This window comes from Haematobia irritans, chromosome 1 (genome assembly GCF_050003625.1).
Source record: "Haematobia irritans isolate KBUSLIRL chromosome 1, ASM5000362v1, whole genome shotgun sequence".
In the NCBI taxonomy this organism is placed as follows: Eukaryota; Metazoa; Arthropoda; class Insecta; order Diptera; family Muscidae; genus Haematobia; species Haematobia irritans.
The window spans coordinates 100,800,206-100,816,410 of record NC_134397.1 but is presented as its reverse complement, the minus strand read 5'-3'; the positions used below and the strand labels follow the sequence as shown (position 1 = coordinate 100,816,410).

Sequence of the window (16,205 nt, the reverse complement as noted above, 5' to 3'; positions counted from 1 at the left end):
ACGCTAATAAAACAAGTAAGTAAAGTCTAAAGTCGGGCGAAGCCGACTATATTATACCCTTCACCACCGCGTATACCAACATTTTTGGCACCATGTGCACTACATCAAATTTATTTGGAGCTGCATAAAGGTATAAATTGGAATATACATGTATTTAAATACGATTTTGACAACATTTTTTACACTTCATGTACATGTACTTCATGTTACATGTATGTATTAGAGTTATAGGACAATTTGAGGTGTTTTTATAATTTGTGCTATTGGCGATTTTACAAGGACATTGGTTATATCTTGTCTTTCACCTCTTCTTTGGAATGTTGCTATAAATAACCTACGCAGATGATGTGGCTCTAGCAGTCAGGGGAAAATTCCCATCCACAATCAGAGATATTATTCAGAGGGCCCTCCGGATGACTGAGAAATGGGCGAAAGGCAATGGTCTTGGGGTAAATCCTGCAAAGACAGAACTAGTCATGTACTGCAATGATCGCAAAACTCCCACGGTTAGGCCCATTTCCTTAGGAGGTATTGAAATTCCCTTTGGTGAGTGTGCAAAATACCTTGGCGTTATTTTGGATAGGAAGCTGAATTTTAATCTTAATATTGAAGAAAGGGCGAGAAAAGCAACGGTAGCTTTGTACTCGTGCAAAAAGGCAATAGGAAAAAAGTGGGGACTAAAATAGTGTTTTTTTTTCAGTCTGTAATCAGTTTTTCAATATAAAATATTAAGGTTATTTGCTTATAGATCTATTTTGATTAATTTTTTAAATTTAAAAAAAAAAAAAATTTTTTTCATGAAACCTAATATTGTAATTATATTATATTTATTTAATTGTACATTATGATTTTAAACTTCTCATGCTGAAATATGAGACTCAAGTGGTCTTGTGCATGGGAAAGCAAATAAATAAAGAAAGAAAGAAAGAAAGAAACCAAAAATTGTGCATTGGCTATACACAGCAGTGGTTAGATCTATAATGCTATATGGTGTTGTAGTCTGGTGGCCGGCACTTCACCAGCCGACAAGTTTAGACAAAGTTCAGACTATGGCGTGCTTGTGTATCTCAGGCGCATTCAGCAAGACAGGAACACATTCCCTTAATGTCATTCTGCATCAATTGCCTTTAGACATTTTGGCCAAAGAGTCAACTGCAACAACGGCTGTGCGGTTGCGCGAGCTATCGCTGTCACAGTTCGGTCCTCAAAATAATGCCAGATGTGCCTAACGTAGTGGATTACACTTTGGCGAATCCACTTTTCGACAAAAAGTTTGAGACTCTAATCCCCAACAGTGAGGCGTGGTGCACACAGACCCCGGGGAATAAAGAATATATAGATTTCTACACTGATGGCTCCAGATTGGATGGACAATTGGGTTTCGGAGTATATTCTAATGATCTGGAACTTCGAATAGCGAAAAGATTACCTAATCACTGTAGTGTTTTCAGGCTGAAATATTAGCAATAAGAGAGGTGGCGAATTGGCTGAGAAGTAATGTTCCAAAAAATGTCGGCATTAATATATACTCAGACAATCAACCTGCAATAAAATTCGTGGACTCTGTGTTCCTCAACTCGAAAACGGCCATCGACTGCCGCAAATCTCTCAATGAGATGGCTGAACAGTACAATATTCACCCAATATGAGTGTCTGGCCATAGGAACATACGGGGGAACTGCGAAGCGGATGAGTTGGCAAGGCTAGGGACTGCCTTACATATTCCAGGGGAACTAGAATCTGTTGGTATGCCCCTGGCGACCTGCAAGCTCATACTGCGTGAGAAGGCTGTTATGATGGCAAATGTTCGATGGGATAATTGCAAGGGCTGTAACGACACCAAGCAAATATGGCCCCATTTAAACTTAAACGCGCACTAGATATGCTAGTGTTCTCGAGACGTCAGATATCAGTCCTGATATCTGCTATAACGGGTCGCTGCCTGATAGGAGATTTTGCAAAAAATATAGGCGCGAAGTATAATGACTATTGTATGAGCTGTCATGATGCGGAGGAAAAGGAATCAATTAAACACCTCTTGTGTGAGTGTCCTGTATTTTGTGTAAGGCGTAGGCAAATTTTAGGGGCATATAGCTTCAGATTACTGGCGGATCTGGAAAATGTTAACTTAAGCAGTCTGCTAATGTTTTTGGAACAATCTGGTTGGTTCAACAAAGAAAAACAATCAAGAAGGTTCAGCGGTTAAAACTAGAAGTGCCCATATGTAATAGGTACATTTAGTTTATGTGGTATCACAATGCACTGAATAGTCTAAGTGAGCCTGAATCTTAATCGGGCTACCACTTTAACCTAACTTAACCTATATCTTGTCAAGATAAGTGCTCAATTTTGGGCTGTGAGATATTATTTAGCCAAATCGGGCGATAGTTAAACAAGTCGTATCATTATTTAAATTCCAACTGTTCTGTGGAAAATCTGGCATTACAGTGTGTAGGATATGACTACAACACTAGGAAAATATCACAGCGTTTTGTGTAAAAGTGGATAGTTTTGTCATATTTGGCTAAACCGGAAGAGCAAATACATGAAGGCTTTATCTAACTCTGAACCGATCATATTCGAAGCACATAAATAGAATGTTGAATCTATTATCTATGTTACATATCACATCAAGTAAAATTGAGTAAAATTCCATTGCAGGCGTACATCTATATGGGAGATATATCTAAATCTGTACCGAAATTTGGCATGCATAGTTAGAATGTTAATTTTACACTGATAGAAAAAGATTTGTGATATTAACGAAATGTGTCATTAAAAGTGAGCCAATGAATCAAATTCGTTAATACAACAAATTTTCCGATATTATAACGAATTTTCTGTTAATCAACGTAACGTTTCGTTCTATTAACGAGTATTTTCATTGTATTAATGAAAATGTTTCAATGAAAATTTTCGTTGGCTCAATTTTAATGAAATTTTCTTTGTGTGTACTATCTCTGCAAAATTTCACGTAAATCAGAGTAAAACTTTGTCCTCTGTGGTCATATGAGTCTAAATCGGGCGATAGATATATATGGGAGCTATATCAAACTCTGAACCGATTTGAATCATATATGTCATACCTCTGGCTTTTGTGGTTTGTATATATATATATATATATATATATATATATATATATATATATATATATATATATATATATATATATATATATATATATATATATATATATATATATATATATATATATATATATATATATATATATATATATATATATATATATATATATATATATATATATATATATATATACTCTAAACGAGTTTGCATTTGCCTTCCTAGCATTAGCATGGCAGGAGATTTTCCCGTTGATGAGTGAAGAGCTCGACGATATGCTAGCAATATCTTCCGAATCTCTTCTTTTATATTCCCAGGGGTACAATTTAAGGCTTTTATTTTGCCCTTTAACGTCTGAATAAACCGCTCCGCTAACCCATTAGTTTGTGGGTGGTACGGAGCACCCAATTTGTGCAGTATGCCATTATTCTGTAAAAATTGTTGGAATTCTTTGGACTTAAACTGCGTACCGTGGTAACTTACAAAAATGTTCGGTGTTCCCATTCGAGAGAATATGTCTCGGCATACTTGTATGGTTGATCCAGTTGAAATACTCGAAATCACATATACCTCGGGCCATTTACTGTACGCATCCACCAAAACGAATAGATATTTCCCAAGTATTGGACCTGCAAAGTCGGCATTGACCCTTTCAAACGGCCTTTTTGCGGCTTCCCATGCGTGTATTGGGTTCGTTTTAGTTGGCATCGGTTTGATTATTTGACAAGCCCGACAATTCTGCACTAATAATTCTATGTCCTTGTCCATTGTTTTCCACCAGCAATATCCCCGTACCAAGGTTTTTATTTTATTTACTCCAAAATGTGCTGAGTGTAACTCATCCAAAATGCGGGAGCGGAGTGCAAGCGGAATGTACACTCTGATTCCTCGTAATATGCACCCCTGCTGTAAAGAAAATTCATTCTGTGGAATACCGAAACGATTGTTTGTTTCGCACTCTCTACCGTATTTCAATGCCTCGAATAACATTTTGACCTCTTCGTCTTTCCCAATGTGCAATTGCAACTCTTTCAAAGTTACGGGAAGATTTTCTATATTTCCAATTTCCAGTATATCAACTTCTTCTATACGTTCATACATTTGTGTACTGGGAAAACGAGATAGGGCGTCGGCATTGGCATTCTCTTTTGATTTATTAAATCTTATCTCATAATCGAAAGAGCTCAAAAATATTGCATAGTGCTGCATTCTGGTAGCAGATAAAGTCGGCAGGCCTCTTTGAGGAGAGAAGATTTGAGGAAGAGGTTTATCGTCCGTCACCAATATAAAATTTCTTCCATACAGATATTGATAAAATTTCCGCACCCCAAAAATAATTGCATAAGCCTCCTTATCAATTTGGCTATAACGACGCTGTACGGCTGTTAGAGTTTTAGATGCGATTGGATTGGTCTTTCCGTTCCATCAGCGTATTCATGGCTAAGTACCGCTCCAAGGGGGTGCGTCAACAGCTAAAACCACTGGCAACTTTGGATTATAGTGGACTAAAATTGTTTCAGAACCCATTTGTTTCTTAATCTCCTGAAAGGCATTTTCGCACGAAGCATTCCATTTAAATTATGTATCCTTTTGAAGAAGTTTATATATGGGGAACAATATGGAGCCCATATTTTGCACAAACCTGCCATAGTATATTAACCCGATTAAGGCTCTTACTTCTTCCTTATTGCACGGCTGCTTCATTTCTACAATTGCTTCAATTTTATTCTTTACCTTTTCTATCCCCATTTTACTAATAACATATCCGCAATATTCAATTTTATCCTTCATCCACTCCGACTTATCCAAATTTACACGCATATTGTGGCTATTTAGATGCCTCAACACTTCATCGATTCGATTCAAATGAGTTCTGTCATACTCCGCCGTAATTCGTATGTCGTCTAGAAAAACAGCTACACCCGGTATATTTGCAAGTAATTGTTCCATAAACATTTGCCACTTTTCCAGGGCACATGCAATTCCAAACATTAACCGAGTCGGCCTAAAAAGACCTTTATGTGTATTTAGTGTCAATAAATGGCAGTCCTCCAACTGTAAATACGCCTTGGATAAATCGATCTTTGTGAACTTCTTGCCGCCGGCCATTTTACTGAATAGCTCGTCAATAGTATACAAAGGGTATTCATCAACTTTCAGTGCGGGATTTATTGTAATTTTGTAGTCGCCACAAATTCTAACTTTTTTGTCCTTTTTGGGTACAACTACTATTGGTGTTGCCCATTGGCTTGTGTTGACCGGTATCAACAAGCCGTCATTCACTTGCTTCTCAAGCTCTTCCTCCACAGCTTTTAGTAACGAGAACGGTATTCGTCTGGCTTTAAAGAACTTCGGCGCGTAGTCCTCCTTTACATACAGCCGTGCCTGATATCCAGTTATTTTCCCCATGGATTTTGAGAACAGCACAGGAAATTTGCTCTTTATTGATTCTATGGGGTCATAGAATGTGTCCAGCATTTTTACCATCGTCATAGGTACTTCCAATTGCCGTTTCAATATTTGCGGCCAATCCAGTTTTAAAAGGCGCATCCACTCTCTACCCAGCAACGGCTTCCTTTCCGACCGTACAATATATAATTTAACTCGTGGACTAAGTTTAGGAGTACCTAATGTGACCCAAATATATCCCATGCAGTCAATTTGGGTTTGACAATAACTGAAAAAAGCCACGTCATTCCGAAATATTTTGCAATTGCCGAAATGTCTCTTTGCGTCGTTTACACCTACGATCGTCACAGGTGAACCTGTATCAATTTCAAAAGATATATTTGAATTATTTACTAATAAATAACAACAAGTTTTTGAGCGATATGCTCCCTGTTGACTATTATTAACACTCTTGACGTTTCCTTCGTAGATTTGCAGTAACTCTTCGACTCTGTTTTCTTGCTCATCCTCCAATTCCTCATTGCTTTCAGAAATTTGATTCAACTGTTTTCCGGCTTTTAAACATACTCGCCTCAAATGACCTTTTGCTTTACAAAACCCACAAACGGTGTTTATATGTATGCACTGATTAGCAAAATGATTAGTGTTTCCGCATCGAAAACACTTTTTCTTTATTCTCTTCTTTTGCCATTTAACTCCTTCGTATGTTTCTTCTTATCCGCAATCATGTCGACAGCATCCCGTGTAACATGCTGATGTAGCTCCATACCTCCTTTTTCCGCCAACTCGTATGTTTTAGCTGTGTTAATAGCCATTTCTATGTTAAAATCAGATTTTTTCCAAATTTGACAAATTGATTCCTTAACGCCGTATTTAAATAACTTTCAAAATTGCAGTTTGCTGACAGCCTACGTAAAGCCACCAAATAGTCGCTACATGTTTCATCCATCTTTTGTGTTCTTAAATGGAAACGGTAATTCTCGAGTATTTCATTTGGTTTAGGATCGAAATGCTCCGTTAGAATGCGAATCAACTCTTCATACGTCCTCTTTTCTGGTGTATCGGGAAACAGTTTATCACACAGGATACCATATGTTCCGGCTCGCCGTTTCATACCGACACATCCATCGTGACCAGTTCGTGATTCTACCATCATACGGCTCAAAAGTAAATGTGGTTACTTGTGAAGCATTTATGGCCATTTGGTCATTACCCATTTCTACTTCGTGTACTTTTAGGTTATGCACGCGATGGTGCTGCTGATTTCTGGAACACTTGACAAATTGATGTTTAACTCAATTACTTTCTATCGTGCACGACTTGATTGATATATATATATATAATATATATATATATATATATATATATATATATATATATATATATATATATATATATATATATATATATATATATATATATATATATATATATATATATATATATATATATATATATATATATATATATATATATATATATATATATATATATATATATATATATATATAATTGTATAATTAGAAAATTTTGTCAAAATTTTATTTCAATTGAAAATTTTGTAAAAATTTAATTTCTATAGGAAATTTTTGCAAAACTTTATTTCTGTAGAAATAATTTTGCAACATTTTTTTTCTACAGAATTTTTTGCAAAATTTTATTTCTATAGAAAATTTTTGCAAAATTTTATTTATATAGAAAATTTTGTCAAAATTTTATTTTCTTTAAAATTTAGTCTCTTGACAATAATCTTCCAGTGAAATTTTTGTTGAAATTTAGCAAAAAGTACCATTCTGCTCAAAAAAATACCTTTTTTGTACTTTCTTAAAAATTGTATTTTCCATCCCTGGTAACAGCACGACAGATGAAAGTTATTCGAAATTTTTTCGAACCATTCTCGATATCGTTTTCGATAGTTTTCTTCGAGAAAAACCCGAGAATATTTCTATATCGAATACGATAACGAACGTTGTGGTCAGGTGGGACCAGATGAATAACTTAATGGTCGTAGATTCTTCTAGCGTTGTCAAAGAATGTTCTGGCGTTCCCAGAATATTGTAATGCTGCCAGAATGTTCTCGTATTGCCAGACCGTCATATATAAAAGCGCTCGCATGCTGCTAACGAGTCACTGTTGAGGCTAACCCTCAACAGTGAAATTCAACACATTAGCAATAATATCTCAAGTGTTATCCTCAAATTGAAATGCATCACTACTCAATAATTTGTCAAACAATTTTCGATGCGAGTCAAATTCAAAATTAACATCGTTGCAAATACTTTTCAACCTAAATTTGTATGAATGATATCCCCACTTCAAATTGAAAGTCAAAGCCAAAATTCTATGAATTTTGTATAATTTATTCATTTTCATCAAAATAAAATATATAATAATACACTACACTGCATAATACACTACAATACCAATTGATAAATAATAATGTTATTAAACATATCAACAAATAAGAACAAAAAAACAAACAACAAAACTTTAAATATCTTAAACATTATTAGTAAAACTTTTTAATTGATAATTCGATTTCCTTCTTTTTGGTGTCATAAAACAGCATTAAAATTTATTAACATGGGGGCAATTTGAAATTAGGAACGTACTGGACCGCGTGTTAGAATTGATTTCCAGCAGAAGGAATTCACAAAATATCCATTTTAAACTGATAATAACATATGAATTAAACTGACGATGTGATGCACATTTTCATCCAGAAGTTGTTGATTTCAACAATTTTTTGTTTTTAACAATTTTAATTGGTTGCACTTGTAATGTTTCTGGAAACTTTTTCTTGTCGATAAGCCACTCATTTTTCATTGGTCAGCTTCTTAATGTTTGCAAGAATGTAGCATCCAAAGATTTTAGTTTTCTGCAAAGAGATTTAAATTTAGTGACTTCTCTAAAGTGTTGATTTAATTTTTCATATTGACGTACCAATTATTATAAACTATTTGAAGCAGTTCCAGTTAATTGTCCACCATTTTTCATCGGCCAGCTTTTTAATGTTTTCAAGAACGTAGAATCCATAATTTTAGTTTTCTGCAAAGAGATATACATTTAGTGACTTCCTTAAAGTTTTATTTCATTTCTTATTTTCACTTATCTATTTTTATAAACTATTTGGTTATTTGTCTAAAATTTTCCATTTTTTTTTTTAATTTCTTGCAATTGACCACGAACTTCGTTGCACAAATAAGTATTGAAAACCACATGGTTTTTTCGTTGCATTTTAGGGTAGTGTTTTGTCAAAGTTTTCTCATATTATCTTCAACACCTTTTCAAAGATTTTGTCAACATTTTGGCAAATTGGAAGTAATACGCAAACAATTTGAAGATGTATTGAAGATGAGCTATTTCAAGTCAAGTTGAATTTATGTTAAAAATTATATTTACCCTCAAACTGAAAAGTTGTTGCATTTGAAAAACGCTCATCCTGTGTTTATTGGGTAGGGCTGTTTTCTTTTTGCACTGATTACAACTTTTTATGGCAATCGTTGCACTGGTGTTCTATCCAGAACATCTATCAGTGCAAGTCGCACCAGAGTCACCATGATATGCGAATTTTGTAGTTGTCAAAATATGAGTTGGCAACTAAAGTAATACTCGGAAAGGAACACATCTCAAGTGAATGTCAAATACAGAAAAGAAGAAGAAACGTACATGGATAAATGGTAAAAAGTAAATAAACAAATACTAATTTGTTTGGATTTTGCGTTAAGGTGGGTATTAAGTTCAAGTTTAGCCGCTACATTCGTCGTTTTTTCACGATTACTTTCCTTTAATAATCCATTTTAAGGAATACAAACTTTGTTTAAATTTGCTTTGGGTTATTCTATGTAAAGGGTGATTCTTTTGAGGTTAGGATTTTCATGCATTAGTATTTGACAGATCACGTGGGATTTCAGACATGGTGAAAGAGAAAGATGCTCAGTATGCTTTGACATTTCATCATGAATAGACTTACTAACGAGCAACGCTTGCAAATCATTGAATTTTATTACCAAAATCAGTGTTCGGTTCGAAATGTGTTTCGCGCTTTACGTCCGATTTATGGTCTACATAATCGACCAAGTGAGCAATACGTAAATAAGCAAAATTGCCGCATTTGGAGTGAAGAGCAACCAGAAGCCGTTCAAGAACTGCCCATGCATCCCGAAAAATGCACTGTTTGGTGTGGTTTGTACGCTGGTGGAATCATTGGACCGTATTTTTTCAAAGATGCTGTTGGACGCAACGTTACGGTGAATGGCGATCGCTATCGTTCGATGCTAACAAACTTTTTGTTGCCAAAAATGGAAGAACTGAACTTGGTTGACATGTGGTTTCAACAAGATGGCGCTACATGCCACACAGCTCGCGATTCTATGGCCATTTTGAGGGAAAACTTCGGAGAACAATTCATCTCAAGAAATGGACCGGTAAGTTGGCCACCAAGATCATGCGATTTGACGCCTTTAGACTATTTTTTGTGGGGCTACGTCAAGTCTAAAGTCTACAGAAATAAGCCAGCAACTATTCCAGCTTTGGAAGACAACATTTCCGAAGAAATTCGGGCTATTCCGGCCGAAATGCTCGAAAAAGTTGCCCAAAATTGGACTTTCCGAATGGACCACCTAAGACGCAGCCGCGGTCAACATTTAAATGAAATTATCTTCAAAAAGTAAATGTCATGGACCAATCTAACGTTTCAAATAAAGAACCGATGAGATTTTGCAAATTTTATGCGTTTTTTAAAAAAAAAAGTTATCAAGCTCTTAACAAATCACCCTTTATAATTTTATGCCTTTTTTTTGCTGATTTAGTTTTCACTTTAAGGTGAGTATTAAGTTCGAGTTTAGCCGCTAAAATCGCTAAAGTGAAAACTAAATCGGTAAGAAAAATGCATGAAATTAGACATATTTGTTGCAAATTTTATTATAACTTGATGGGGAAAAGCCCAAAGCAAATTTTCACAAAGTTTGTATTCCTTAAAATGGATTATTAAAGAAAAGTAATCGTGAAAAAATTACGTTTTTAGCGGCTAAACTCGAACTTAATACCCACCTTTAGCGGCTAAACTCGAACTTAGTACTCACCTTTACTCTCGTGGAATGTGTAATAGTCGAAGGAGACGATCCGGCCCCTGGGTCGATCTAGCCGTGTCTGTGAACAAAATTTGTAATCAAAGGCGAGGTCGCAATTTTAATCCAATCCATCCAAAAAGTTTCATCAATCATGGTGGGGACAATATTATGGTCTGGGGGTCATTTTCTGGACAAGTTATTGACCAGAGTCTTCAAAAACATTTGCCTCATATAATTTGCAATCGATTCCTGCTTCGACCGAACACCAAAAAGTTTTTCAGCGGTGGATTATCCCACCTCAATAATGCTGGTGACATTTCTGAGGGTTTCAAAGCTTCTCTAAGTGGTTTCACTGCAAAGTGGAACGCCGTTCGGACTCGGATGAGGTCCCTTGTCATTGAGCTTAACATGGAATCGGGAAGCACTCAATGATAAGAGCGAAGTTCACCAATGTGGTATCAAAATGGACTGAATAGTCTAAGTGAGCCTGATACATCGGGCTGCCATCTAACCTAACCTAACCATGCCAAAGTTGGTCGATATCGGTCCATAACTATATATAGCCCCCATATAAACCTCTCCATATTTGACCTCCGGAAGCTCTTGGAGGAGCAAAATTCATCCGATTCCTTTGAAATTTGGTACATTGCGTTAGTATAGGCCGCTAACAGCCATGCAAAAATTGGTCCATATCGGTCTTTAGTTATATATAGCCGATGGCCAATCACACAACAATTGGTCCATATCGCCAAATATAATCTATCAAAACTTTATTTCCATAGAAAATTTTGTCAACATTTTATTTCCATAGAAAGTTTTGTCGAAATTTTATTGCTTTAAAAAATGTTCTCAAAATTTTATTTCTATAAGAAAATATCTCAAAATTTTATTTCTATAGAAATTTTTCTCAAAATTTTATTTTATTATTTTGTAAAAAAAATGTTTATGAAAGATTTTGTCAAAATTTTATTTCTATAGAAAATTTTTATCAAAAAAGAAATAAAGTTTGTCAAAATTTTATTTCTATAGAAAATTTTGTCAAAATTTTATCTCTATAGAAAATTTGTCAAACTAAATTATATACGTATTAACCCAGATATGCCGACCGTACTACATGTAGTACACCTGTTATGTTCAGGTTTCTGCGTTTACAGTGCTTTACATTTTCTAATCTACTTATTGGTGTGCTACAGAATATAACGGCCCGTCGGCATATCTGGGTTAAGTCGGCTTTTTTGTTTAATATATACCCCATATGGACCAACTTACAATTTAGAAGATGAGGTTAATGCCTTGCCAACGGCCGCAACCCATGTAATTATATTGTGGATGACAGTCTTTACTGAAGTTTCTATGCAATCCATGGTGGAGGGTACATAAGATTCGGCCTGGCCGAACTTACGGCCGTATATACTTGTTAATTTTCTTCGGATGAAATATATTTAACTCTTTTAAACTTGTTTGCCATGTTTCTTCCATTATATTAGCATTTTATTTATTATATATATTTCTTTATATCCATATTTGTACTTAATAAATACATACATACATATGTTCTCGCATTGCTATAATTATACCACCATTTTCATGAAGCTCCGTTAGCTAAAGAACTTTAAAATCGTATAAGGACATACCTGTCATGCTGCCTACACACAAAAAATTATCCCCAAAATTTTTTCAATTAAACAGTTAATTGAATTTGGAAACGGATTCAATTAATATGTTAATTAATTCAATTAATTATTTAATCAAATCCGAATAAAAACCAATTAAAAAATGATTGATATTTGTTACGTTTCCAATTAAAATATTAATTGATTCAATGAATTTGTTAATCAATTCGGAAATAATTTTCAATTACAAACGTGATTGAAAATGTTTCCGTTTCCAATTACACATGTGATTGATCTAATCACCTTTGTGATTGAAATTGAATAATTTTGAGCAATGGAAAGAGCGAAAAGAGAACAAGAGAATGGGTATTTATTCAACAATGTATGATGGAGAGATCAGTCTGTGGAAGTAACTCGTAACGAACGGTTGGGTTTTTGTTTTTCGCGTAAATTGAAAAACATGATTGGCGACATTCTGTCTGCTGCATTCAAAATGTGTGCATAAATATTTTGAACGCAACAACAAATCATAGCAAAGGGTTGAAATAAATAAAGTATGCAACAACAAATGGCCACGTGGTAAAGGTTTGAAAAAAAAAATATATATATATATATATATGAGAGAACGCATTTGAAATTACCTGTGTTTGTGTTTTGTGGCGTTGTAAAAATGGAAAACAATCTACGTTTATTAAAGGTAAGAAATTGTGAAATGTGAATACCGTTTTCCATTGAATCCTGTTTACATTAAACGGACTAAAATAATATATTTTTTATTCATTTCTTTTAGTGACCAATTTTATTTCGTGAAATTTAGCAATTAATCCCATCAACTCCATCCTTTTATCAAATATATAAGAATATGTTTGCAATCAAAAAGTGGGTACACTCATAGTTTTCTTAAAACCGGTATGAGTTTGTTGGAAGATTCACCTTGAAGTTGCGAAGTAGCGTTGGCATTAAATTGCATTTTTGTTTTACCTGCCTTTTCCAGTTTGAACCCAAGTAGAGAGCAGTATATCTGATATATAAACTAATGAGCTGAATTATGTAATGGTAAAAAAGTTCTTTCTTTTGGATTTTAAAATATGAAAAATATACGAAAATAATAAAAATATGTATTTTCCATTTATATTTTTTTCTATTTCCAGAATTTACAAAGTATCATCAATATAATACCAAATATTACATTGCTTTGCCATTATTTTCGTCTTTGATTGGTTCAAATTTTAATAGACGACTTCAATGTGTGGAACTTTCGGAAAGGAATTGTTACTAAAATGAAATTACCGAGCTCCTTAATACACCTTTTTATGCTAAAAGACTACAACTGCAAAAGAAGATTATAAACCTGCAATCTGGAACTAAGAATTGAACTTGATATTCTATGAAGGTAATGTTTAACAAAATCAAGTTTTAATTGAACAAAATTAAATTCGAATTATTCTGTTTACTTTCAGAAAAACTAATTTAGCTTACAGGCTGCTGATTTATTGGAAATCTAGGCGCATCTACATATTAGAAGGAACGTGCTGACATGGTTATTATTATAAGGAAGATAATGATTTATATAGTTTATTTATTCACCCTATAGTTGTTATTGATAGTAATTGTATGTGTAAGTTATGTTAGAACAGAACACAAATGACAAGAATCATATTTATTTGTCTATTGCATAATTCAAAAAATAATAAAATATTAAATATGTGTTATTACCTATTATTTTTTCTCTTTCTTCTTATTTACGACAACTGAATAGTTTAGTTTTCTTTTGTAACAAACAGTATATGCTTAAACACCGACAGGTGCATATGATCTAGTTATTAGGCACCTTTAAACTATATTTTGTAAATTTATTTATAAAATATTTTGCAAATAAAATAAAAATAAAATAAATATGTTTTATAAGAAACACATATTTTCTTTTATTTCAAATAAAACTAAATACGATTTTGGGGTCGCAATATATAAATTCTTTGATTGAAATTTATAGCCAATTTCAATTAATTATTTAATTGAATGAATCAAATAGTTGATTGATTTTTGTCGCGAAATTAATTAAAATTTTAATTGACTCAATTAAAACTGTCATTGAGTTTTATGTTAAAAATCAATCACGTTTTTAATTGATTCAATCACACAAAGTCAAAATTAAATTTTTAATTGAAAATCGTGTTGGTTTTCTATCAAAATGGGTGATTGATACTATCATTTTCATGATTGAAGACATTTCAATTAAAAAAATGATTGAATCCGTGATTTTCGTGATTGAAATCAAAAAAAATTTTTTTGTGTGTATATATAACATACGCCAGTTAACAACTTAACTGCCGAAATTTTTTTCAGTTTAATGGCCAGTTTCTCATCCTCCGATTAATTTTAAGCGGAGGATAGACCTCCAGTTAGTAAAATTTTTGTATGGGGTCAGCTGTTTTATCGACACGATAAATAATAACAAGACATTGAGAAACTGGCCCTTAGTATCCTATGTTTGGCGAAAATAGTATTTTTAATGGTTAAGGTGAGTAGTAAGTTCGAGTTTAGCCGCTAAAATAGCTAAAGTGAAAACTAAATCAGTAAAAAAAAACGCCATAAAATTATATATATTTGTTACAAATTTTATTATAACTTGATGGGGAATTGCCCAAAGCAAATTTTCACAAAGTTTGTATTCCTTAAAACGGATTATTAAAGAAAAGTAATCGTAAAAAAATGACTATTTTAGCGGCTAAACTCGAACTTAATACCCACCTTTACTTTCCATTAATAGGTGGCTTAGCACCTTCTATACATCAACATCGGTATAAACAACAATCGATCGTTTTTTTGAATAATTCCTTGCCCACATCTGGATGTTTTTGCAATTGAATACCATGTGTGTCATCATTCTCCAAAGCAACAAATATGCGACCAGATCAGATAATTTGGATTGTTGAAGACCACACAAAAGACAAATGAGTATTCCATTGGAACATCCGAAATTATTTTAGCTTTGACGGCGGCAGTCACTGCATTACGTGGAAGTTGGATTCAGTTTTGTAATCTGTTTTTTTTTTTTTCAACTTCACTGTTGAGTTGTTCAACGAGTCTGTCAACATCTTTTTGTTTTGCCGCCCAGACAGTTTATCCATTTCAATTGATGGTCCTTCACTAATGTCTCTCTATTTCTCATGCTTGTTGTATTAGCTCCAAATTCATTTGCACTAACTACACTAATTGAGCGATTTCCCATACATCCACCCATGGAACAAACTCGTTTGGCCGTCTCCATATGTCATCGTTGTAGCTCTTTGGCTTTGTTTTGTCACACCACTTGTTATAATTTCTTCTCCTGAGTTCACCTCAACAAAGATTTTAATTTGAGCTAAAATTACACTCCTATAACTCAAGGCATCAATTTCTTCTCATCAAGGGCAACTACAGCTTCTCGATTGGTTGATAAACTTAACGCACTGAATCTGTGTCCACGTTATCATTAGTTGTGGAAAGGTAGTCAGCAAACCCTCAATGAGTTATTATTTTGAGAAATAAGAATTCTTTCGTTAAAATTAATTTTCTACCGCGTATTTTTATTTGTAAACCATAAGATTGATTTTGACAGCTGGGGGCTAAGTGTTGCCAATCAAAATCGAAATTTGAACTGATAACTTTTTGCGTTTTCTTTTAGCACTGGTTATCAGTGCAAAAAGAAGACAGCCCTAGTGTGAACGAATTGTAAAGTGAAGTCATAGTAAATAAATTGTAGATTAACGTTATTGAAACGAACAGTGTTTTAATTGTCGGGTAATTAAAAACGCCTAAATATAAAAACGTAACAATTGGTGTCAGAAGTAGGATACGACGAGAATACACCTGTCAGACGTTTGACAACGAGCCAGTCAGAGTCTATACCACCGAATGCCGAAGCAATTATATGGGTTTCTATGAATGGAGATTGTGAAGTCGGCCAATTGTGGGTTGTTGAACCAGCAGAAAACAAAAGCAACAACATCTTGGTAGCAAATGCCCTGGTAACAACGAACGAAGA

At 33.9% G+C, this 16,205-nt stretch overlaps 1 protein-coding gene and 1 long non-coding RNA gene across 2 annotated transcripts in view; one reads left to right on the top strand and one right to left on the bottom strand.

Annotated features, from left to right (window-relative positions):
* LOC142221510 (uncharacterized) overlaps positions 1 to 16,205 on the bottom strand; it is a 549,478-nt gene that overhangs the window by 226,772 nt on the left and 306,501 nt on the right. The window lies entirely within an intron of this gene.
* On the top strand, positions 12,504 to 13,920 carry LOC142240604 (uncharacterized). The gene is made up of 4 exons (XR_012723329.1): positions 12,504 to 12,875; positions 12,969 to 13,234; positions 13,330 to 13,571; positions 13,639 to 13,920. It is a non-coding gene; the product is annotated as an uncharacterized LOC142240604 (long non-coding RNA).